Below are 25,781 nucleotides of genomic sequence, written 5' to 3' on the forward strand. Positions count from 1 at the left end.
CTAAGTGCTTCACATGTGGACACCTTGTTGACCTAAGAAGATTATAAATTCCTCAAAGGCTGAAGTCTTGTGTTCTGTTGTTTTTTTGAAACTCCTAAAGTACTTAGCCCTTCTTTAGGCATCAAGTAAACACCTAGCAGAAAGTCCATGGATGCAATTACTCCCACAAAGTGCTAACTGTATCAGTTGCCCCACAGCCACAAGCATTCCTCTGTTTTTCCATTGGAAGTTACCATCAGCCCTATCCCAGTGCCCAAACCAAACCAAAATGATGTAAGGTCCAGAAGAGACCCAAACAGAGATGCAATAATCCTAGCTCCACAACCCAGGTGGTCTCCCACCTCCTCCTCATAAAGATCATCCAGCCAGTCCCATCCAACCCAGGCTCTCTTTGCCCTAAACTCTTCCTTTTCAAGGAGACATAGGCATCAATCCTTCCCTCTTCTGATAATTGCACTCTCCCCAATCTCAACTGTTTGGAAACTGCTTTCCTCCCAACATAACCTAATGAACATAACATCATGGGCACCCCATCCCTCTAACTTACAATAATTGGTCCTGGGATAACCACAGGATGTATATACCATCTCGTGGGCACAATGATTGAGCCAAGGATGTGCATGTGACCCAGCTGAGCCAATAGCATCCTTCCCAAAGGTTTTTGTTTTGTTTTGTTTTTACTGGAACTGACAGAGAAGCTCCTCCCTCTCTGATTATGAAACTGTAACCATGAAAGTCAGGAGCTGCCCATCTCCTTTTGGAAGAGAGAAATCAGCTGAGACTAGAGCAAATGAAGTGGACAAACAGAAGAACAGAACCTGAGAGAGTAATGACAACATTCAAGACCTGACTGCAATGATCCTTAAGGCAGCCCTTCTGTCTGAGACTAGGTTATGGGGGTTCAGATTTCCCTTTTGTTTAAGTTAGATTTCTGTCACTTGTGTCCAGACAGTTCTTCTAACATATATACTTCCCAGGAGGGGCCTGTAATTTAGTGCCAAAAACAAGTACAGATGAGGCCATCCTGCAGATAAAGGTAAGTGGGTGATAGAATTCATCCAGGGGTTCCTCGTGGGCATGTCCTCTGCTGCTCTGAGGTAGACAGAGAAGGGGGGGTGGCAGGAAGTGCTTCTCAACCCACCATGGCTTGGGTCATGGCCTACAGCATCAAGGGCTCACAACTGAAACCCCCTGAAAGCACCGCCCCTTCCTTTCCTGCTGGCCACAGGTACTGATAGGAAAGGGACTCGCCAGCCTCCTGGTTGTACCCCTGAGGCAGGGGTCTGCTCTCTCTGCTCTGGGAAGACAGGGAGCACTGGGTGGTTCCTCAGCCAGAGCCTGCTGTGTCAAGATGTCAAGATGGCACCAAAACAAAACTTTGGTATCGTCAACCTAGTATGAAAAGGTGAGCTAGGAATCAAAACTTGAGCTTCTCTTCATTTCCTCCGTTACATGGGTAGAGAAATGCCTGGCTGCCTCCCAGGCAAGGCTCGAATAAGAGCATAACAATAACTACAACCTCCTTAGTAGTCACTATGTGCTGAGCCTGTGCATGCATTAGCTCATTAAGTCCTCCCAGCACAGCCTGGAACACTAAAAAAAAAACTCTGGTTAGATTTTTAAAATGAAATCTTACCCAAAGACACAGAGCTAGTAAGTTGCAGAGCTTGGTGTACAAACCACATCTATCTTAACAGTTTTGTGCTTTAGTGTTTATCCCAGTCCTCTACCCAGAAGTAGCATTGCTACATTTGTGGGGCGGGGACCAGGATACCCAACTACATTTGAATTTCAGATAAACAACAAATAATTTTTTAGTTGTTGCATATGCAAGAGTTGGAGCATATATATTAAAAGATTATTTGTCGTTTGAAATTCAAATATAATTTGGGTGGTTTTGTACTTTATCTGGCGACTCTATCTGGAGAGATCAACTGTATGAATGAACTCTGAAAATGGTAGATAGAGCATTACACAAAGCAAAGTCCTTTTGTTACATACCCTAACCCCAGCTCTAACAGTGACTGGCAATATTCTGGGACCACTGCAGGACATTCATATCCACAGCTATAAGATCCAGACAAGTATCCAGCATTAGCAACTTTATATAGCCCTTGTGGATATCCGATAAGCTCTAAACATAAAAGGTACTTGAATAACATTAATTGGGATTCAGAAAGAATGATACTGACCACCTTTACATCCTCTCACACACATACTTGCCTTCACAGTGGCTAGGATATCTTCTCTGGGGCCTCATCTTCTCTTTTACCCACCACTCAAATACCTAGATCACAAAGTCATCCCACTTGCTAAGTTTCTGGCCACAGCATGCCAGTTTAATACTAGATTCTGAGGATTTTAGTGTAGAGATATGGGCACCAACTTCAAGGCATAACACTGTGGTTGAAGAGACAGCATACAATTTGGTGCAGGAGCATGATGAGACAGTCCCCACTTGCTGGGCACCTTGGGCTCATCAGGCACGATGCTAGCTACATTCCCAGAGATGGTCCCTTATAATGCTCCCAGCTCCTCATCTAGGAATCACAGGTACCCTGCAATCTGTTGGAACACCTGGAAACCACCAGGGAGTCCCCACCCTGCTGTCAGAGGTGCCAAATGAGGCACTGGCTTCTTAATAGAATGATTAAAATCACCAACTTGAGTATTGGGAGGAGAGCTCTGCATTTTTCCATGTCTCAGATTTCTCATACAGATCACCTTAAGACCAGGCATGCTTCAGGGACATTTAGAGTGTCAAACTGGCCCAGGTACCAAAACATGAACCCTGTCAGAACACACTGTACGACCAGGACAATAGTAGTAACCGGCTCCATTATCCCTCGTTTGTGGACAGAGTGGGAAAGACAGTGTCTGAATCCCCTTTCCCAAACCTTGCGACTGTCCTAGCAGCGCAGTTGGCTACCACCACCCAGATCACCTAGCCTTGCACTACTGGCAGGCTAATGACTGCCCTGCCCTAGGGGACTAATGCCCTGCTTTGGTCTCATCAGGGATTCCTAATCTCTTCTCATTTCCCCCCATAATTCCAGCTGATAATAGTTACCAACTTTTCTCTATGGAAGAGACCTTCTGAGATAATGCAATTCCTCACGTTCATAAGTGGTTAAAGGACAATATTCAACCAGGGTTTTCCAAGGTCGAAGAACAACAGAGCAAGCTACAACTACCTGAAGGAGACCACACCACCTCCAGCTTCCCACACCACTTCTCCCAACTCAGACCTCTGGCTACACTGGAAACATTATGCCGAAGCACGTTTACTGGTCCCCACACTACCAGCCTTCCAAGAATGGCTTCAACTCTGTAAGGCGAAGTTGAAGCCGAGGAACCAGAAGGCTGCCCACCTCACATGCTGCTTGCGCTGAATTAGGCTCTGGAACCATCTAGTTTTACAATCCAGGAAATACAATGTGACATCTTGGATAACCGAATCCAGGAAAGAGTAAACAGGATCCTACTGGACTTGTATGTCCCGCTTTTATCACTCTCTCTTCATTTTCTGGAATATATAGTTAATCGCTTCCATACTAAACATTATATCTGCTTTTAATCCCAAAGTTTTCAGTACTTCAGTAGAGTCTCTTTTATTTATTTCTTTTCTTTTTTTTTTTTTTTTTTTTTTGCTCTTTCAAGGTCTTCATTTTTTCAATTTATTTATTTATTAAAGATTTTATTTATTTACTCATGAGAGACACACACAGAGAGAGAGGCAGGCATACAGGCTGAGGGAGAAGCAGGCTCCCTGGGGGAGTCCGATAGGAGACTTGATCCCAACTCCCGGATCATGACCTGAGCCAAAGGTAGATGCTCAACCACTGAGCTACCCAGGTGCCCCTCAGGGTCTTCATTTTATACCACTAACTTGTAGTTAAAAGGCTTGTTTTTGTTGCTTCTGTATTATCTGGAGGGTTTTGTTTGTCTGTTTGTTTGCTGTGTTTTGTTACTAGCCTTAAGAGATTCTAGGATCCTAACTCTGGTTCTAATGTCTGATATTTGACCTCATTCCTAGCTTTTTGCCTCTAATACTTCCCTTTCGTCACCTAGAACATTTCATCTTTCCTTAACCCTCTCTGAAATCCATACCTGTGGCCATATTCCTTCCCAAAGTTAGTCTTCCCTCCATTGTGAGTTCCTAAATAAAAGGGTCAGTAAAAATTTTCCCCTCAAAATGAGATACATTCAACCAATGCCCCTTCACCATTTTCACAGTGAAACTCAGCTTAAAAATTAAACAGTTTCTGGAATTTTTCTTTCAGATGTGAGCCCATGCCAATCACGTTTGTGCTCTTTACAAATGGATGGCTAGTCTTGCCTCAGAGTGACTTCCCCTTTCAAATCCTGCTCCCAAAAAACATTTTCTCCCTGTCAGTTTACCACTGACTGTCTGCAAATCATCCTGTGATCCCATGTAGAAAGGACATGATACACAAATAAATTTTAGTGTCCTATGCTCGGGGGTTATAACTGAAAATAGATTGGTAGTCAGAAAAAAAATGATGTGTGTATAGCACAAATACAATATATGTATGATGCCACATATATGGTGCCTATGTCAATAGCCTTAAATCCAGTATGATAATCTGCAAAATAAAACACAACATCTGACCCCAAATCCAAAGATTTTTGAATGAGACAAGTTTCTCATGGCTAATAAAGCTGTTCCTAATTGAACTTCATCCATGTGGATGCAATTACAACCTGTTTGGTACCCTACCTCAGTAATCATCCCATGTGATATTATCACTAGGGCTAACAATTATAGAGAGCTAATCATGTTAAGGAGCATATGCGCCTTAATTTTTAATTCTCACCAAAACCCCATGGGGTAACTCTTCTTTAACATTCCCATTTGACATATGAGGAAACCAAGGCTTACAGGCAATTGGTAACTTGACGAAGTTCCCATAATATGGCAAGTGATAGAGAAAGAATTAGAACTCCAGCTCATCCAGCTCCAGAGCCCATCATAGCCACTTCCTCTCCACATTCCTCCCCTGAAGAGTTCCACAGAAGGCTTACATTTTAAACCTGCTTGTAGGACAGGTGTTTGGAGCCCTCCACCATGCTGCTCACCAAGAGACTAATCAGTCAGCGTGGCTGTAGTAGGTCACACTTTGCTCCCCATCTTCTGTGGAGTATAAAGATGATTAATTGCTTACACAGAAATTGATCTAACCACTGTTTTATGAAAAATGCAGGATTTCCATATCTTTAAAGGGACTTCTCAAAGAAATGTGAATCAGGGAACAAAGTAATTGAATTTTTCTGTCTTTCCTGGCATTTTTAGCTACTGATTAATGTAGAGTCCTGGGTGTTGAAAGACTTGGAAAGATCGATAATAATATTAACCCTTATGAAAAGGTTTGTTATGAGATGGGACTGTAGCTCAGGGTCTTATATGGAAAACAATCAAAGGTTAGAGTTTTGTGGGCATCAGCTCTACTGGCAGGGGGTAGGGGTGGAGCAAACTTTCTGGCTACTATGATCTTCAGGATTTCCTCAGAACCTGAGCCTTCCCCTGGTCTAATAGCGATCTCCTCCTGTTAACATGTCACCATTAGGAAGGAGAGGAAACCGTAGGGTTGGCGACCACAGCCAGGCAACAGTAAGGGTATAATGGCGCCCTCCCCCATCACCGTCCCAGTCCAGCCGACTAATTGTCCACCCCTCAGCTCTGTCCTATTAAGAAGAACGCCCCTTGTCTCTCAGGCCACAGTTGGTCATGAGGATTAACCCCTCCCACCCCCTCACTCCCCCACCCAGGCATTCCCCCTCCTTCCAACAGTCCTCTGAGCAGACATGACTGACAAGAGTACCACAGGCGATGATGTCACAAAGAGAGGGGGCAGTGTGCCCTGTTAGACCATCTTTCACTCCAGTGGACTCGCCTTCACAGACAAATTGATTTGCAAAGGTTCAGGCTGCCAGCCCGGCCTGCTTTGCATACAGAACGCTCCCTGGTGACACAATAAAAAGTGGCCAGGCTAACAGAGGAGCACAGCGGGGTCTGGCCGGTTCAAAGTCCAAACTCCACACCCCCTCACCTCAGTCTGGTTTGAAAGGTCACTGTGTGTCTGGGAAAATAGTCGCAGGATACAATCCTTTATTAAAGGTCACTATTTTTCAACAGCACTTAACACACACTTACACACAAATTGAGACTGGAGAGGGGGAAAAAAAACTGGGGGCTGCATCGTATTGTATATTGTGCTTGCAAGATTTATGTCTTGTGGTCACCAGCAATAAACACACACTGCTTCAGTATTAAAGTTCACATTAATCCACTGATTCTCCCTCCCCTGGAAATCAGCCTCTTCTTCGCCAGGCAGACAGGGGCAACCAAGACTTTTGTTCATCTCTTTTGTTTCTTCCCTATATTTTCCTTCCCTTGTTGCAAATGTTTTACTTTTGTGGATTTTTTTAAAAAAGATTATTGCTGCCGTTGTTATTATTGACGTGCAGCCACAGAACTTTACTCTTGGTAGTTTGCTCTCTTGTGCTGTTCACGATGTGGGCCTGGCATTTGAATCCAAGACCGTGTGTCCTCACAATGGCCAAGACTCAGAGTGTGTGTCTGTGCATCTGTGTGTGTCACAGACCTTGAGAAGCAAAAGTCAAGTTCCTTTCTGCGCTGCCTGTGAAAATCCAGGGGAGCACACTCAGACTAAGCCGGTGACCATAAAGCCATCAAGGAGACTGCCAGTCCTGCTTATCCATTATGTTGTATATTTTATTTGAGTAAATACTTCCAATACAAGCAAAAATAGCAATTGTATTTTCCTCCAGTAACAGGCAGTTCATGTTTGGTTCCCAAAGAATGTTAACAATAGCAATCCCTGCACTCATAACAAAAGAGATTATCAAAGAAGTCAGCCCAAGCTGTTAGATTAATTTAGGCAAGAACTGCAAAAGAAAATATTTAGGGGAAATTCTATGAATTTCAAATAGCCGGCAAAAATATATAACGTGGAGGATTCCACTCTGCTCTGCAGCACATTTTTGCAAAGCTTTTGCCAGTGATAGGTTTCTGAGCTATCAAAAGCACATTAATTTTTTCTGATTAAAACAGCTGTGAAAATATACAAGTGTAACTGTGAAAAATCCGGGGCTTATTGTAATACTTTAAGCAAAACAAGGATAAAAGATTTTTAAATATGGACTTGCCAAAAGTAAAATATCTAACACGGGGAGAACTAATTCTGCGTGTGCTTCTAATATTTTGGCATAAATACTTTAATCCTCTTGTCCATCCTGTTGGCACCTCATCTACAGTTGACTTGTTAAGGGCTAGTTCCTTTGTAATGTCGTCAGCACCTCTCCATAGTTATTGACTGTGCTCTCATTAAAACTAGCAAGATCACAAAACGGCAGAAGTGAGAAGAGGTGGGGAGGAAGCTGGCTCCTCACTACAAAGGTATTCAGAAAGGCAAAAGAACCTAAAGGAGAAATGAAAAAAACAGGACAGAAGTGAAACTGTCTGACGAGGAGAAGGAGGAGAGGGGAGGAAGGGGGAGAGAGGAGGAGGATGAAGTAGGAGAAGGAGGAAGAAACAGGTGAGACAGGAGGAGGGAGGAGGTCAGGGAGAAAGGAGAGAGAGGAGGGTGAGGAGGAGCAGGAGCTTTCTGGAAGTGGGGCTGGGGTTTGGTGACTCTGCTTTCATGTTTTTGTTCATTATGAAAACACACAGGTAATCACAAAGACCAAGTTCACCCAGAGTTATGCCAGGATGTGGCATATCAATGTAGCGCCCACACTCATAGCCACAGATGGCTCATCTTTTTATCTCATTATTTAAAACAAATGCTTTTTGGAGGAAGACGTCAATTTCTCTTGCCCTTACCCCTGATTTTGGGCTTGGCTGGCAATGATTTATTTCACCATGGACCCAGACTCTTCATTCCCTAATCTGCTACCGTGAAAGGGGCGACCTCATGAACAAAATCACTGTGTGATTCAAAAGTATGTGGGGGGGGGGGTACATACATAACCCAAAGAGGAGAACCACCCAAAATCCAGTTCCTCAGCTCCAAAGACAATATGTAATGATGGAGAAAAGAAGAGAAGGAAAGAAAAAAAAAAAGAAGGATGTCCTCCTTGCCCTGGCCCCGGGTTGGAGGTGGAAAACAGGTAAAGCTGTGTGCTGCGCTGATCCTGCACCCCGCCCCATTCAGACAAGAGTGCTGGGATTGGGACTCCAGGTCAGACGAGAGCTGCCCTGAGCTACCCATTCCCAATGTGGGGCCCACACCCAGCACTCCCCTGGCTCCGTCGAGGCAGCAATTCAGGTGCCCCTGCCCCCAAAGCCAGGAGTGCTGTGGTCCCGCTGTAATCGTAAGCGCCTGGGATTCCAACCCAGAGCTCCCAACGTGTTCAAAGGCAGCACTAATGTGTAAAACGTCTGGGCTCAGCTGAGGCATCACATCAGTCTCTGCAAATGAGGCTTTTCGGACAGCAAAGGATGAAGAGCCAGTTTCTGAGGGGGTTTGGGAATTGCTGAGCTGGGATGGTCCTTCTCTCCCCCATTCTTGACTCTCCCTCCAGCCTCCACTCCTCCCCTGTCCCCTGCCAGGTGATTAATTCCAGGCCCCAAGAGGGTCTCCAGAGGGATCCACATTCACTGCAGTGACACCCAGTGCTAAGGGAGAGAGAAACAAGCAGAGGATCCTCGGCTGCCAGCTGTGGCCCAAAGCCAGTAAGTCCCTTCTGGCCAGGCTGTGCCATACCCTGATCCTAGGCAACTGGGGGCTCTGCCCCCAGGATGGGGTGCTGAGGCCGCACACCGGCTTCAGTCTTGGGGTGTGAGGCTGCCCTGTGCCCTCAGAGGAGTTCAAGGCACCTTTACACAGCACAGCCGTGCCTCTAAGCCCTGTTCTCCTCCTCTGCACCCTGGTTTAGCCTCCTAAGACCATGCCACTCATCTCTGCCTCCTATCCCACCCTCCCACCTCATTCCAGGAAACCTGTGGTCACATAGCCACAGGGACTACCCATCCAGGAACTTTCCAGGGAAACAGCACCTCTCACTTACTCTAAGTGCTTGGCAGGTGCCTGAGAGACCCAGATGTTTAAGCATCTGACTCTTGATTTTGGCTCAGGTCATGATCTCAGGGTCGTAATATTGAGCCCCAGGTCGGGCTTCATGATAGGCATGGACCCTGCTTAAGATCCTCTGCTCTCCCTCTGCCTCTGCTCCTCCTCTGCTATCTAAGGAAAGAAGGGAAAGGGAAAGGGAAAGGGAAAGGGAAAGGGAAAGGGAAAGGGAAAGGGAAAGGGAAAGGGAAGGGAAGGGAAGGGAAGGGAAGGGAAGGGAAGGGAAGGGAAGGAAAGGAAAGGAGGAAAGGAAGGGAGGGAGAGAGGAAGGGAGGGGGGTGTTTGGACTTGTCCAGGTACTTCAAGCCCTTCAGATTATCTTTCCAGGTGGGCAGAGACTGACTAATGCAAAAGCCTCCTGTGGCAGAGCAGACCTTTAGGCCGAAAAATGAGCATCACTTTTCTCCACGACTCACGGCTTTGGGACATTTTAGTTTTTCCTTCTGGAGAAGTATTCCAGATATTTTCTTACCCTTGCACTATTCAAGCCTGTAATGATTATGCAGAAGTGTGTACCTGTGTGTGTGTTTGCACGAATTCACGCCGGGGGAAATACTGAGGCAGCCACCCCCTGGTCACAGGCTGAGGACAGGCAGTTTTGTGTCAGTGTGTCCAGAATGCCAGCTCTATAAGGGCAGGGATTTTTATCTGCTTTGTACACCCCTGAGCCCCAGCACCTAGAACAGCACCAGCTCAACTATCCGTGCTCAATAAATATTTACTGAAAAATGTGATATGCTGCAGAATGGGAGTGCGTGACTCAGAGGTTTCTGGTTATTTCTTTTATTTGTCACTGATTAAAAGAAAAATCAGCAGGGTAGGAGTTCAACAAGATCCTTTTTGCTTATTGGTGTGTGTGCACATGTCTGGGGGGGGGGGGTTTGGCATTAGTATCTATATGGGTTTTTTTTCCCTTTGCTGCATCCGGTCCAATCCTTCCACTTCTTCAGTGCCGGGGTCATGCACCTGAGTTCTGTTATAATAGTAATTACAATGGTTTTGACAGCCTTATGAGTATAGTTCGGAAAGCAGCTGTCACAGAAATTAGCAAGTTTTGCCAACAGCTCAGCTCAGAGGTGATTGGAGCCCAGGCCGGGACAGGAGGAGTTAACTGAGATGAGTGGGGTGTTATGCAAAGCACCAAATCCCTAAACTCCCGCAAAGATCTTTGATGGCCGTGATCAATAGATTCTCAGACCACACTGACATAACCTTGTCATGCCTCAGCAAGGGTACGATGGCTAAAAAGGGGTGGGGAGGTGGAGAGGTAGGAGGAGAGGGAGGAGAGAAAACAGGGAGAGGGATAAAGATATCATGTGCCCTCCCCTCTCCTGCACCCCCAGCGCCCCTTCTTTCCACACCTACCCCCTCTTCAACAGGCATCACACAGCAAGTGACTGGTAATGGTTCTTTGGCCTTGTACAGCTTTTAAAATCCTTCAGCTGAAGCATCTCAGCTCCAATCGCCAGCAAAGCTTGAGCACCCTTGAGACCCTGGTGCAGATAATCATCATCCACTCAGTGACAAGAAGCCGAGCGCCGCTTCGGTACCAAGGAGACCGAATGTGGCAGGGCACCAAGGTGCCATCTTAGACGCATCCAAGCAGCCGCCGTGGCGGCGGCAGCAGCAGCAGCACACAGGGATGTGGATGTGTGTGCAAGTTGTTGATCCCCCCCCCTTTCCTTCTTCGTCTCTATCTTCTTCTCCCTCTTTCTTCACTCTCCACAGAGAATCCTTTCTCGAGAGGGATGCTGTTAACACAGCTGCTCTTAGCAGGCTTCCCGTTACCCAGCACCTGCCGGACCAAATTGAATCCTGTAGTCAATACTGTTGGAAAGGAAAATGACATTAATTTGTGTAAAAGTGTAATCAAAAGGTGGTTGGGTGATTTTTCTTGCTTTCAGAGAAATGTGGGTTTGAGTTTATGATTATATAAAAGGGAGCCAGTCGGTCAGCAGCTTCCTGCCTTCCACCCAGCACTTCCCAAGCGCTCTTGCTGCCATGTGACAGCATTAGAGTTAATGGTGTTGCATTATGTATACAATACACTGTGGATGGTACAGCTGGCTGGGATGGTCCTGCGGACCAGGGTGCTGATGGGTATTTACATGCCAGCTGAAAGGTGGAAGAGAGAATATCCAGAAATAAAAGAAGAGCCATCCCTAATACACACAGAACTCAAACCTCCAGCAGCTTGGAGCAGCGGGTAAATTTCCAGATCGCAAGGGCCCCCGCGTTTATATTCCCTTTTCCACCTCGGGCCTTTGGCTCACATTTTCCATTCACAGAGCTCCCTGGCAAATTGAAGATGGTCTAAACAAGGAATACCACATCCCTTGCACGTATTAAAAATAGCTCTCCAAACAGCCCAAAATATTTTCATTCCATTGTCAACTTTCCATCTCACACCTTAACAAGGGGCAGTCCTCAGAAAGAGACAGCTCTGGGCAATTGTCCTTTGCAGGCCTGTCTTTGAGACCAAGTTACCAGGCCTGAAGCCCCTGCCCAGAGCAAATGAATTTTACTATTAAGCAGTCATACAAAGGAGATGCAGGCAAAAGGTTTGCAAAAGAAAAGACGCTGTTCCATTCTGGACTCTGGGAGGAAAGAGGTGGGCATTTCGTGTGCAACTTTGCTATCCCCCAGGGCCAATTGAGCATTAGGCACTGACCACGGCAATGGAAGAGGTCACGGTGATGACGCCGGGGGCCTGGGAGAGTGGGAGAGGAAACCATCTTTGCCCTGAAAGTGTGGAAAGTATGCCAGGAACCAAAGCAGGGGATTTTAGGATCCCAGAGAGCCTGACAAAAGAAAACTACATCTTTAAAAAAGTTATTTAAGGAATTGGCCTTGTGTGGGGGTGGGGGGTGGGGGGATGGCAAGAGGTAGGAGACTTATGGGAAACCTCAGGAACAGCAGGGGTGGTCCTAGTGCCTCTCTATCCTCTGTCATCCCCCACCCCAGAAGGAAAAGCTGCCCCCCTATGTGCTGCCCAAAATTTGAATTCACTTAGTTGATTCATTCATTCAATGAAATCTACTGATCCTCTACCACCTGTCAGGCACTGTGCTAGGTCCTGAGGAACAAAACTGACAAAAATATCTGTCCACATGGAACTTCCATACTATCCCTCCACCAGGGATGCAGCCTTTCGAAAGACAGTGATGGAGGGGAGGTGCACCTGGGCAGCTTAGGCGGTTAAGGGTCTCCCTTCGGCTCAGGTCATGATCCCAATGTCCTGGGTTTGAGCCCCACATAGGGATCCCTGCTCAGTGGGGAGTCTGCTTCTCCCTCTCACTCTCCCTCTGCCCCTCATTCTCTCTCTCAAATAAAAAAAAAAAATCTAAAAAACAAAAAAAAAGGATAGTGAGGAGTGCAAGCAGTCTTAGGAAAGAAAACCAAGGTATAAGCAACTTATATTTGTGTTCTCTAGGAAATTTTTAGTAGCAGGGGTGGGGGATGGAGGGTGGGAAGAGCACAGGACACTAAGTCGAGAGGGAAGAAGGAAATTGTGGGGGGGGGCGGTGATGAGCTGGCCCTGGAAAGAGGGAGGAGTACAAAAGCTGAAGTCACTGAGGCAAGATGCACCCACTTTGCAATTTTGCTGATGATTAGCACTGGTAATGAAGAGGTGATCGTGCAAATATCCATGGGGGGAAGTGCCAGATTCTGAGTTACTATTATTTTTATATGAGGCAAAAAGCTGGCAAAAATCTCTATTCAGCTGCCAATAAGCCTGCATTCCAAGGCCAGGTCTAGATACAAAGCCGCAGGGCTCTCCAATATTCAGAGCAGTACAGAATCTGTCCCCAATCTCTCAGCAGCTGGCTTCATCCTTCTTCCCCTGGGCTTCCCACAAATCTCTGTAATGCTTTAGGAGCCCAAGCATGTCAACCAGCACCCTGTTCACCGAAAAAGATACAGCAATTTGAAAATAACAATTCTTTCCCTAAAATTCTGGTGTGCTGTTCAAAGTTATTAAAAAACTTGACCTTCATCCTCAGCCACTGCAGTACCCATGAAAGCCATGGATTTCACTCGAGCCACAGGTCATGCTTTCCCCTGGCGTGCAGAATCATTCAGAGTCCTTGTGTCACAGGAAAGCCTACCTCGTGTCTGAATCATGCCAGAGTTTGTGTCCAGTCACAGAGAAGAGTCCAGTCACCTCCTTGCCCTCGTGCTATTTCCAGTCCTAACATTGGAATCATAGTCCCTTTTTTCAGCCTTCATTCCTTTACCCTCTACCTGCATCAAGACATAAGACTTTGGCGCTGTCCCATTTCTAGAAAGGTCTTTCCCCAGTAGCTTAAAGTATCACCAATTTCCTCCTCTCATAAAAAGAAAAGAAAAAGGGGCACCTGGGTGGCTCAGTGGTTAAGCATCTGCCTTCAGCTCAGGGCATGATCCCAGGGTCCTGGGATCAAATCCCGCATCAGGCTCCCTGCAGGGAGCCTGCTCTCCCTCTGCCTATGTCTCTGCCTCTCTCTCTAGGTCTCTCATGAATAAATAAATAAAATCTTTTTAAAAATTTAAAAATTAAAAAAATTAAAAGAAAAAGCTTTCAAATTACTTTATAGAAATCAAAATGGCATCCCCCAAATGATTCAATCAATCCCTTTACAAAGTCATGTTTGTGTGTGTGTGTGCACACAACACACTCACTCACATGCGACCAACTCAAAACTATTGGCCTGAAAAACCGGCTATCCCACAGATGCCCCTTTCGACATAACTACATAAAAAGAGGTCAGGTCTCGGCCTGCAGCCTGAGCTCAGTCTGTGATCTGCCCAGGGTCACTAAAATAAAAGATCATCCAGAGAGCTGAAAGATCCAAAGTTACTCAGTGTGCACACTGCCTAGGGGTGCTGAAACAAGGTTGAAAATACAACCTGGTACGTGACGGCTGTGTGGGATATTAGATTGTGGCTGGCCCAGGGTGCTGAACGGCTCGCTGATATATTGGGTGTAGGTGGTTATACAGAGAAATGAGCTGAAGAGAAAGACCCAAATACACAGAGGGAAAGAGAGACAGGGAGAGAGATCTAGAATGAGACCGAGTGATGGAGGGAGACAGAATGAGTGACAGTGAGACAAAGAGGCAGGGAACACAAAGGCGATAGATGCCCTCTTTTCCTCAGTGTTCCCAGAGATTAGAAATGAAAGCAAAATGAATAAATCGCCATCCTGGTTGGTGATATTGGAAACTTCTTTTCTTCCTTGAGGGAAAGGAAAGCGGATGATGTCTTCTCTTTATCCAATTTTTAAACAGTCTGCAGGGAGCTGGGAGGGAAATGCAGACCAGGAAAAATAACAACAGCAAGGGTGGGGAAGAAAAGAACAGTGTATGAACTCTGAGCCACCGTGAAAGTTGGGTGGCATCAAATTGTTGTGATTTTAGGAATGATTTCTCCTCACCAGTATATTTTTTTCTTTCTCCCCTCAAACTTGTTCCCGTGGGCCCTGCTTCATTGAACCTTAGACAATAGTGACCTCAGCATAGAGACATATATCCAGGCAGCCACAGCCTGAGGCAGGAGACCAGGATGCAAAGGGCAAAGGTTTGACCCTAAGAAAAATTTCTCATGGAGGTCAGATCACATTGCCTGGCTGGCTGGAATTTTTTTTTTTTTTTTTTTTTTTTTTGCCTGATATTGTTTTCTCTCTTCAAGTGACTGATTTTCCCAGCCAAATCTTTTACTCCTGTGGATGAGAAGTGGTGTTTGCCTCTTCTGGAGTTGCGTATGCATAGCTGCCTCCTGCCGCTTTCCATGAATGCCATCACTTGCCACTTCTCCAGAGCTCCCCTGGAGACATAGCAATGCAGCCAATGCCAGGCTGCACCGCTCCAGCCTCCCTGCAACCTCTCAACCCCCACCCTTAGGGCCCACCCACCCCATACCCCCCTCAGGGAACTCAGCATCTCTCAAAACCGTCTGGTTACACGCGGGCCAATGAGACGGCGTTTGTTAGTTGCAAATGTTCAAATTAACACTTACTCCTGTCTCTGAGTCTGCAGGGAAAACCAAGTCTGACTACTAATTACAGCTTTGGGGGGTGAAAATAAACGGAAGTGTGCCAAGTCAAGGCCTTCATGCAGAAGAAAAATGTCTTCATCTGGTTGCAGCATTTTGACATTGGAGGCCCAAGAGCTGGAGAGAGGAGTGCTGGGGCCAAAAGGGGCTGTATCCTGCTGGGGCAGAAGCACGGTGCCTCCAGGCCTTGCCCTTATACCCTGGGCATCAGACGTCCAGGGCTGGCTCACACATCTTTGCTCGTTACGTGATAGTAGCAGAGGTGGGGAGGAAGCTGTTCCAGGAATCAAGGGAAGGTCAGTGAGTGGTGCAAGGACCCCCCATCATGGCCCTACACAGCTGGTCTCTTTCTTCCCTCAGAGCTCAACAGTCCCTCCAGGCACCAGACCTAGTAGAATTTCCCAGGCTTGCCTCCACTACCTGTGAAGATTTTCCTGACTACTCAACCCTTGCAATCTCCTGCACTTTGTTTCCTTGAAGTTCTTTTTTCTACCATTCTTTTACTGGTGTAACAGCTTTGTAGAGTTAGCTAACTTTCAGCTCATCCCTAATGAGATGCCTCGATCTGGGAAATACTGCACTCTCTCTAGTCTTGGGACATTTTCAGCCATTACACCTTCATGTATTGTTTCTGCATTATTTTCCTCCTCCTCTTGGGACTCCTATGAAACATGTGCTGGGGCTTTTGATCAGTCCTCCAAATCTCTTAACTTTTTTTTCATGTTTTCCATCCCATTAGCTCTTCTTGCCACATTTTGGGACGTTTCCTCAGTTCAGTCTTCCAGTTTCATAATCCAATTTCATAATTGTGTGCAGTATGCTATTTGATCTTTTGTATGGTTTCAAATATACCTGCACATTTTCAAATAGTCCTTCCTCCAAGATGTAGCATCTAACTCCTCTCTTCTGAGTAAGGGCTAATTCCAATGACTCTCATCTAATGAATAGGATATAGTGGATGCAATGGTGTGTAACTTCCAAGACTTGGTGACAAAGAATATCATGGTTTCCTTCTCCTTTGCTCTCTCTCTCTCTTTGATCACTAGCTGTAGGGGGAGCCAGCTGTCATGTCATGAGGACACATCAATGTGCAATTTGGAGATGCCCATGTGAGGAGGAACTGAGCTCATCTCCACCTTCCCTGTGAAGGAATCATCTTGGAAGCAGGTCCTCCAGGCCCAGTCAGGCCTTTATAGCACTGCAGATCTGGCTGACAGCTTTACCAAACCTAATGAAAGAACCAGCCAGTTATACCATTCCTGAATTCCCAGCCCCAAGAAACTGGGATAATAAATATTTATGCTTTAAGCGACTAAGTTTTGGCATGATTTGTTAACTAATATACACACAGACTTGATTTTTTAAATTCCAGTGATGATTCCTTCACCTTTGAAGTTTTCTATGACCACCTGCTCTTGTTTCATTTACTCCTGTTCATATTTCATCATTTCCATGCTTCCCATTATCTTTGAAAACATTTAAATTATGTGTTTGAAAATGCTTTTTTATTGCTCTATCAGGTCTTTCTCTTGGATGTTGGTTCAACTATTTGCTAAGTTTGTTATTTGCCTTTCATGGTCACTTGGACTTCATGGGTGCTTTGTAATTTTTGTTTGTGAAATTATCTTTTACGAGAATTTCCTCCAGTAAATATTCAGAAGACCCATGGCAATCTTAAGAAGGTTTGAGACTCAGATCAAACCTTCCTAGTTCAAAGTAATCTGCTAACCAGCAGATTTGACCTGAGCATATAGCACAGTTGCAGGATCCTGTCAGCCTGGGTGGTACTTCCCAGGACCTTAGCTACAACCCCAAGCAGGGAAGAAGGGTTTTGCTGCTGCCCTCTCCCAAATTTAATTGGGAGAGTATGTGTCTGGGCCTTAGCTTTATATAACTTATGTAACTCTAGCTCCAGGTCTTCAGGATAATGGGGTCCCAGCCTAAACCCACCAATAAACCAGTCCCATCCCCAGTGCCAACAAGCCTAACAGCTTTGGCCTCCAAATTCCAGTGTGGCACATATATTAAATTATTTTATGGAAACCTCTCCTCTTATGACTGCTGGAAATTCCCTCTTCAGGAGTATGTTCTTGTTAAATTTTTTTCTCTTCATTTGTAAGTGTTCAAGGTAGAAAGTGGAGACTTCAGCTTGTAGCTAATGTCTTTGCTCTAACAGAAATCTTATTTGCTAACTTTCCACATTTATTTTTCCTCCCTCCTCAATCATACCATAAGCTTCTAACAGTCAGGGACAGGATTATGCCCTTTAATACTTCTCCTCATTGGAAGAGCAGAACACTTTCATGTGGGAGCTACTCTATAAATATTTGATTGACTGACAGGTAATGTGATAGGAAGGTCTGAGAGCAAAAGGAAATTAAATTTCTCTCATATTTCATCAGGACTACCAACCCTCAGATTTGGAACCCCCTACAAAGTTGGTTCCTAAGCTTTCTAGATTATAGATACTTTGAAAACCTAATTAGACCCTCTCTGCAGGAAAGAAAGAAAAAAAGAAAAAGAAAAAGAAAAAGAAAAAGAAAAAGATAAAGAAAAAGAAGAAAAAGAAAAAGAAAAAGAAAAAGAAAAAAGAAAAGAAAAGAAAAGAAAAGAGAAAAGAAAGAAAAGAAAAGAAAAGAAAAGAAAAGAAAAGAAAAGAAAAGAAAAGAAAGAAAAGAAAAGAAAAGAAAAGAAAAAGAAAGCAGCAACACACAAACACAAAGCTCTGCCTTGTTTCAGGGATTTAAGTAGTTTTAAAAATTAGTATTAGAATATAAAAATGTTTCTTTTTTGTGTCTCTTAATAAAATTCTTTTGATCTCATAAGTTATTTTTTCCTGCCTCCTTTTTTTAATCATTAGAATAACCTTATCCTTCTCTTGACAGATGTGGAAGCTGAGGGCCCTAGAGCCTAAGTGACTTGCCCAAGCAAATCATAGTGTGATGTTTGGCTAGATGCAGCTCTAGGACCAGTTTTTTTTCCACTATCTTGACTGCTTCTCCTCATAACTTTAGGTCTAGGTATACTACTATGTAGTAGCACCACAAAAAAAGTCAGAATTAACTTTAATCCTATCAATAAATGACATTAATTTGTTACCAATATGGAACCCATACTTCACCTTGCTTTATAAATATTCTCTTGTACCAGGTCTTTTGCTATGGATCAGTTAAGTCAAATGGTACATCTAGAAATGAGACCTACAATCTCAGCCCCCTTAGCCAATTGAACTCATGTCATGCTCCCATCTGTCATTCAAGGTCAATTCAGCCAACATTTATTGATGTCTGGCATTTACCAGGCACTGCTCTCAACACAGAAAACACAGAAATGGCCAAGGTCACACAGGGCTCATTGGCTAATGGAATGATAGACATGTAGACACATAACTATAATAAAATGTACATGCTAAACTAGGAGTATGCACAAAGTGGAAGAGAAAATTACAATTAATTTGAAAAAAGTGAAAATTGGCTAAACCACATTCTCAATTCACCATAAAACAAATCTAGGAATTATTAACAAAATAACACCCCCTCAAATACCCTCAGATCCTTGGAATTTTAAAAATTCACTGATAAAAAATTTTCAGGGATCCCTGGGTGGCGCAGCAGTTTGGCGCCTGCCTTTGGCCCAGGGCACGATCCTGGAGACCCGGGATCGAGTCCCATGTCGGGCTCCCAGTGCATGGAGCCTGCTTCTCCCTCTGCCTGTGTCTCTGCCTCTCTCTCTGTCTCTGTGTGACTATCATAAATAAATAAAAAAATTTTTTTTAATTTTTTAAAAAAATTTTTTTCAGTTAAAGGGGAAAAAGTTCAGGACTATCTACAAAAGTACAAATGTGAACTTATGAGATGCTCTCAAATCTATAGTCAGAAGACAAATAGCCTTAAATACCTTATTAGTCATTTTTAAAAAGATAAAAATAAACTAAAATTTCAAGTCAAACGATTTAGAAAAAGTAAAGAAGAAATAATTAGCGAAAATAAAACCAATGTATTAAAAAAGAAAAAGAGTTGAGACTGTAAATAAATTTAAGAGAAAAATATATTCAAAATTAGGCATAAAAGAGTACATAATCCACCAGCATGCACTTTTACTTATATAAGAATCTCATGTGCCACACTACAACAAATAAAAAATAAAATCTTTGTAAAATAGGTAATTTTCTAAGAAAATGCAGATTATCAAAATCATATCTGAAAGAAGTCAAAAAGTTGAACAAATGAATGCCATAGAAGAAAATGAAAAAGTTGACTAAGACATTAGACTCAGATGGTTTTATGGGAAGATTCTTTCAAACTTTGAAGAAATCAACTATCCTATTGCTATATAAAATGTTGCAGATCATATCTTTAAAATAAACTCCTTTGTTTATTTTGTGAAGTTAGTATAACGCCAATAAAAAAAAATCTCACAAAGACAAAAATAGCACAATTAATAGTCTAACAAAGCTTTGGTAAATCCCATACTAGTATAAGTAAAAAGATCAAAACGTATCAAAGGCAGGTTAAGTATGCTCATTACTCCCACGTAGTTGAAAACTTTTTCTAGACACTTAGCCAATGCAGTAAGACAAGAAGAAATAAGAAATGCAAGCTTGAAAAGGAGACAAAATTAACACTATTTGCATAACTGAAAGTCACCAACCCAAAACACTCAATGTAATAAACCATTGAAACTAATTACCCAGTAAATGAGACAATTACAAAATAAATCTATATAAAACAACAGCTTCTTTAAAGAGCAGCAATAACTACCCAGTACATATAATGGGTAAAGGGGTCCATTTTCAATAGCAACAAAATACAAAGTATCTTGGAATAAATTTAACAAGAAATTTGCAAGAACTTTATAAAGGAAATGATATGCTTTACAAAGCTCCATAAAGAATACCTTGAGTACGGAAGGAATGTTATATATTGTGTCAGAAAGCTAAGATTTAATATTGGAAGGCAGTAAGTTCTCCCCAAGTTAGTGGGCTTTTACTCAAAATCACAATGGGAATTTTGGGAATCTGAAAAAAAGTGGTTTTGAATTTCAAAAACTGTTTTAAAAAATCAAGAATAATAAGGTGAAATTGAACTTCAGCTGCCAAAACAAATTATAACTCAAATAAATAAAACAATGCAGAACAGACTAGAAAGTCCCCAAATAGGCTCAATCAGATAAGAATTTAGTCTAGGAAAAGTGTGACATTTCAAATGAACAGGAAAAGATAAAACTTTTAGGAAGCAGTTCTAGGAAAACTAGGTAACTATTTTAAATAAAATGACAAAACTCCAAATGGATTTTAAAAATCAATTGTTCAAAAAATGATGAAAGAACAAAAATGTAGATGAATATTGATCTGATGAATGGTATGGAAAACTTTTCTATGAATAAAATAGGAAGGAAGGAAGGAAGGAAGGAAGGAAGGAAGGACGGAAGGAAGGAAGGAAGGAAGGAAGGAAAGAAATATGAACAGATTTAACTACATGAAAGTTACTTCCAGAAATAAAAATGACAAACACTGAAGGTAAATAGTAACTAGATAAAAATATTTGCAACACATAACAGATAATGTTTTCACAATCAGCTCTTGCAAGTCCATAAGGAAAATAAAAATATTAAAAATGAGCAAAGGACATGGACAAGCAGTTTGGAAAAGGAAAAATGCAAATAACATATATACATGTTTGAAATGATTAGTTTTGATAATAACCAAAGAAATTCAAATTAAACCAAGTTATCAAATTTCATTTAAACTGACATATCCTTGGCTGGTAAGGATATAGGATAATGGCCTTTTAATTTTTATTCTGTTGGCAGAGTTATATAAATTAATATAACATTTCTGAGGAGCAATTTAGATATATATATCAAAAACCACAAAAATATTCACCCTGCTGACCCAGGATCTCCACCTCTTGAAGTTTACACCCAGTAAATGATCAAAGCTGCTTACAAAGCTGCTTACAAATATTCTTTGCAGCATTACTTCAATAAGGTAGAATTTGCATCCTCTAAAATATGGAATAGGGCCCTAATGAAATTACTTACAGCATGTTCACATGTAAACTTATTAAATTTTACCTGTAGATTATCTAATGATCCAAGAAAATGTCTAAGACACACTCCTAAAGAAAATGTTACAAAACAGTATTCATAACATAATCTTAACTGTTTTCAAATTTTAATTATGAAATTTGTTATTAATATCTGTCTGGTTCACTCTCACACTGCATGGAGACTAGAATGTTGGGATCCCTGGGTGGCGCAGCGGTTTAGCGCCTGCCTTTGGCCCAGGGCACTATCCTGGAGACCTGGGATCGAATCCCACGGCAGGCTCCCAGTGCATGGAGCCTGCTTCTCCCTCTGCCTGTGTCTCTGCCTCTCTCTCTCTGTGACTATCATAAATAAATAAAAATTAAAAAGAAAAAGAGAGACTAGAATGTTCTCATCCCCGGCCGCACATTAGAATAGTCTGGGATGCTTTTACAAAATGGCCCCGCCCAAAAAAATCAAGTCAGAATCTCTGTAGGTAAGGCTGTTTTGTTTTGTTTTCCAGTTTCTCCAAGTGATTCTAATGTGAAGCCAGAATTAAAAACTATTGCTGTATAGAGCAGTGGTGCTCAACCTGGGTAATTTTGCACCTCGAGGACATTTGACCATATCTGGAGAGATTTTTGATTGTTGTCTCAACTTGGAATGAGGGGTGCTATTGGTGTCTAGTGGGTGGAAGCCAGGATTTATGGGCTGAATTTTGTTGTTTCATAATTCATATGTTGTACCTACCCCCCGTCCCGTACCTCCAAAGTAAGGTAACTGTATTTGAGGATAAAGTCGTCAAAGGAGTAATTAAAATGAGGCCTTTAGGGTAAGCCCTGAATCCAATATGGCTGATGTCCCTATAAGAAGAGAGACACCAGAGATGTGTGTGCACAGAGAGAAGGCCATGTGAGAATACAGCAAGAAAGTGGCTACCTGCAAGGCAAAAAGAGGCCTCAGGAGAGATCAACTCTGCTGACACCTTGATTTTGGACTTCTATTCTCCAGAACCGTGAGAAAATAAAATTCTGCTGTGTAAGTACCAGTCTTGGGTGTTTTGTTGCAATGTCCCTAGTGAAAAAGGGATACTACTAAATATCATATGGTGCATGGGACATTCTCTGCAATGGAGAATCATATGGCCCAAAATGTCAAGAGAAACCCTGCTCTAGAGCCTGGCTTGGTGCTGCATGTAGATAATCAGTAAATATTTTCTTGATGAGGTAAATGAGATATTTGGTAGATAAAAATTCAGCAGGAGTTGGGCACCAACTGAATGTGAAGAGAGAGGAACCACGAATGGCAACCGGATTTCTGGCTGGACTGACCAGGTGAGTGCGGAAGGCAGAATTCAGGGGGACAAACAGTTTGGAGCAGGAAATCAGGCAGAAATTGAGGGGAGTACCCAGTGGAGGTGTTCAGTGGCCAATCCAAGATAGATTTCTAGAAATACAAACAAAGTTATAGCTGGTGTACAGGGAGAGGTTCAGCTGCTACAAAGAGATAAGACTGTCCTGGAGGAGCACCTAGAATCAGCAAAATACAACAATGGAAGCTTGAGGACCACCAATATTTAAGGAGTAGACAGGGAAATGGAGCCAGCACATGAGATGAAGGCAGAAGAGGCCAACTGAGAACCTTCACCCAAAGGCAGCCATGGAAGCTGTGGTGGTTAGTTTTATGTACCAACATGGCTAAGCTATAGTACCCAATCATTCAACCAAACACTAATGTAAGTGTTGCTGGGGTATTTCATAGATGTGTTAAATATCTACAATCAGTTGTTGTTACCCTCAATAATGTGAGGAAGCCTCATCCAGTCCATTGACAGGCCTTGAGAGCGAAACGGAGTTTTGCATGCAGAAGAAACAGGGAATGCCTCAAGGCTCCTGCCTGAGTTGCCAGCCAGCTGGACAGCCAGACAGCCTTCAGACTTGCCCGTGCCCACAACTGGGTAAGTTGATCCCGTGTTCTGTTTTTCTGAAGAATCCTGGCTGAGATAGAAGCCAAGGAGGGGGCCAGGAGAAAGTGAGCTAGTGCTCTGCCCTGTACCCTTTACACACACCTGGCTGTGGCATATTGGAATGAATAAAAGACATTACTCCACACTCACAGCAAGAACTCAGGAGAGAAGAAAAGAGAGATGAGGGGGAGGGCATGGGAAGATTTCAAAAATGTGTGCCTGCCTGTGGAAATAAGGGACCAGGAGAGGGGAATGTGGACGGAAGGCTGTCCCATCCTACCCCTGCCACCACTTGCTGGGCACTCACTACATCCTGGATGCTGCTTTAAGCAGTTTACTCTCATTAACCCCTACCACAAGCCTTCCAGGGGGCGAGAGGGTGCGTCGTTTTGCAGATGTGGCAACTGGACCTGAGAGACAGTAATTACTCCAGATCCTCCTCTAGTGTGTAGGGAGCTCAGATCCAAGACCAGGCCTCTCTGACTCCACACCCCTGTTATTCACAACCAACTTGGTATTGTACCAGCAGCTTGACGGAAACATTAAGAGTGGGGAAAATGGAGTTCTAAAACTAACTCTGGCCTGACTGGCTGCAGGGTACCTACAGGCAGGTGGTAGGTGGTGAGCTGAAATAGCCCAGCCTTTGAGGTTAGACACCTGGGGCTGGATCTCAAGTTTACTATTTATTGGTTGGGTGGCCTTGGGCATGTTTTGTACTATCCCATAACTCAGCCTCCCCATCCTTAAAGCAGAGATAAGTGGTTTCTACCTTTAAAAGATTGTGTTTTCTGAGACAGCATACATAAAGCACATACCAAGTGTTCAAGCAATGGGAGTTCCAGTCCATTCTCAGTCTTTCTCTGGTCTTCAGTTTTCTCACCCATCCTGCCTCCTATAGTGTTGTTGAGCTGGTTCAATGAGTCAATAAATGCCAATGTCCTTGATAAGTTCAGGGCATCACCATTATGGGAGGACAGGATGGAAACATTGCACTTAATGCAAAATTTTGCCACCAGTTGTACAAGCCTGAGGAAGTCAGGTAAAACCCCCAGGGCCTTAGTTTCTCCATCTAAAATGCTGGTATAGTGATAGCTGTTCCTTCTTCCCCTATACTTAGGGTTATGAGGACAAATGAGTGCAATTTGTAATTGTTATAAATTGGAGTTCAGGTCATGTGGTTATGTTGGACTTCTAAACAACCAGATGACATGCCCAGCCCCTAGGCCCATGCTCATAATACACACACCTCCCATAACCTATAATGGAATTTCAGCCCTCTTACCTCAGCTCATTTGTTTCCTCAAGGACACACTAGCTCTAACTTCACAGAAGTTTCTTTTGTTCTTTCAACTCCTGACTCGATGCACATCTCGTGCCTCGCTCTCCCTGTCATCTTCTCTCCCAGAGTTGACATATGGCTGAACCGATATCCTTCCTCTGTTTCCTTTCTTGTTACTACATGTCCAGTGGTATTGCATAAAAGTGCTCAACGGGAAGGGTCAAGCTCAGTTTCAAGCCTGAGGTCTGGGATTTCATCAAATCCGTAACGTTTATCTGCCCTCACCATCAGCCAAATACTTCCCAATTTAGGTCTCACTCCAGTCAAGAGAAGACTGAACTGGCTGGGCTACCACATACCCTTCACTCACCTCTGTTTTTCTTACTTAATTCCAAAGGTACAGCCTCCATCCCCACTTAGGCTGGTGTAACGGTCCCAGACAGCATGACTACTCAGAGCCAGGCAGCATTTGTACCTGAGGAGGCTGCAGGGGCTGCAGCGTGAACAGACCACCTCTGCTGGGCTGGAAGTGGGGAGGCCCACACAAAGGGCTTTTTAGATTCAATGAAATAAGAAGTCAGTTTGAGTCCCATTTCAAAAGTGCCTCACTCTCCACAGGCCTTTGACACACAGTGAATATTATTACTAATAGAACTCCCTCCGCATACCATGAACAACCTTAACTTAGGGCTGGGGGTTACTGGCCCAACCCAAACACCAGCACTCTGGGATTCTGTCAGCAGATGTGCTGTCCCTATCTGTTCTCCTGCTTCTTGTGCCTAAGTTCATTTGGTTGCCGATAAATCCACAATGAACAACTGGGTGCAACCGCGGTACCTAGAGTGGTGCCTGAAACCAGGGAGACATTATATAAACACTTGCATAGCGAATAAACAAATGAACGATGTACAAATAAAAAGTTCAAGTGGGGAAAACAGGGTTTTGGGGTTTGGTTTTGTTTGGTTTTGTTTTGTATTTAAATGAAAGAACAGAAGAAAGAACTGTAATTTGGGTTCCAAATTAGAAGGCAACCAGGCCTAGGAAAAAGTTGGTCATTTATTTGACCATTTGGGGGCATAGCAGTCGGCCAGCAGGTATTGACTGTGGACAGCTCAAGGTAGAGCTCTAGGCAGCTTCTAGCTCCAAGAAGTTTCATCCGCCAGGTTCGAGGACATCTCCCCTGCAGCCCCTGCTCCTCATTTCTGCCTTGTTTTGCTCATCCTGCTCCACGTACACAACTGAATGAGGTTACTTAACCCTGACAGCCTTCTCTGGGGAGCAATTAAAGCCTTTAAGATCTTACCTGTGCTTCACCAGAAGTCTTCTCATTAAACAGTTACTTAAAATGTTCCCAGGGCCT

The 25,781-nt window shown here is 43.6% G+C and overlaps 1 long non-coding RNA gene across 1 annotated transcript in view; it reads right to left on the reverse strand.

Annotated features, from left to right (window-relative positions):
* Positions 1-25,781, reverse strand: part of LOC140600290 (uncharacterized) — a 142,929-nt gene that overhangs the window by 11,224 nt on the left and 105,924 nt on the right. The window contains exons 10-11 of the long non-coding RNA XR_012003557.1: positions 10,482-10,943; positions 5,047-5,155 (exon numbers count right to left, since the gene is read on the reverse strand). This is a non-coding gene — a long non-coding RNA (uncharacterized lncRNA). The remainder of the gene's footprint in view (positions 1-5,046; positions 5,156-10,481; positions 10,944-25,781) is intronic.

The sequence above is a fragment of the Canis lupus genome, chromosome 11 (genome assembly GCF_048164855.1).
Source record: "Canis lupus baileyi chromosome 11, mCanLup2.hap1, whole genome shotgun sequence".
NCBI lineage: Eukaryota > Metazoa > Chordata > Mammalia > Carnivora > Canidae > Canis > Canis lupus.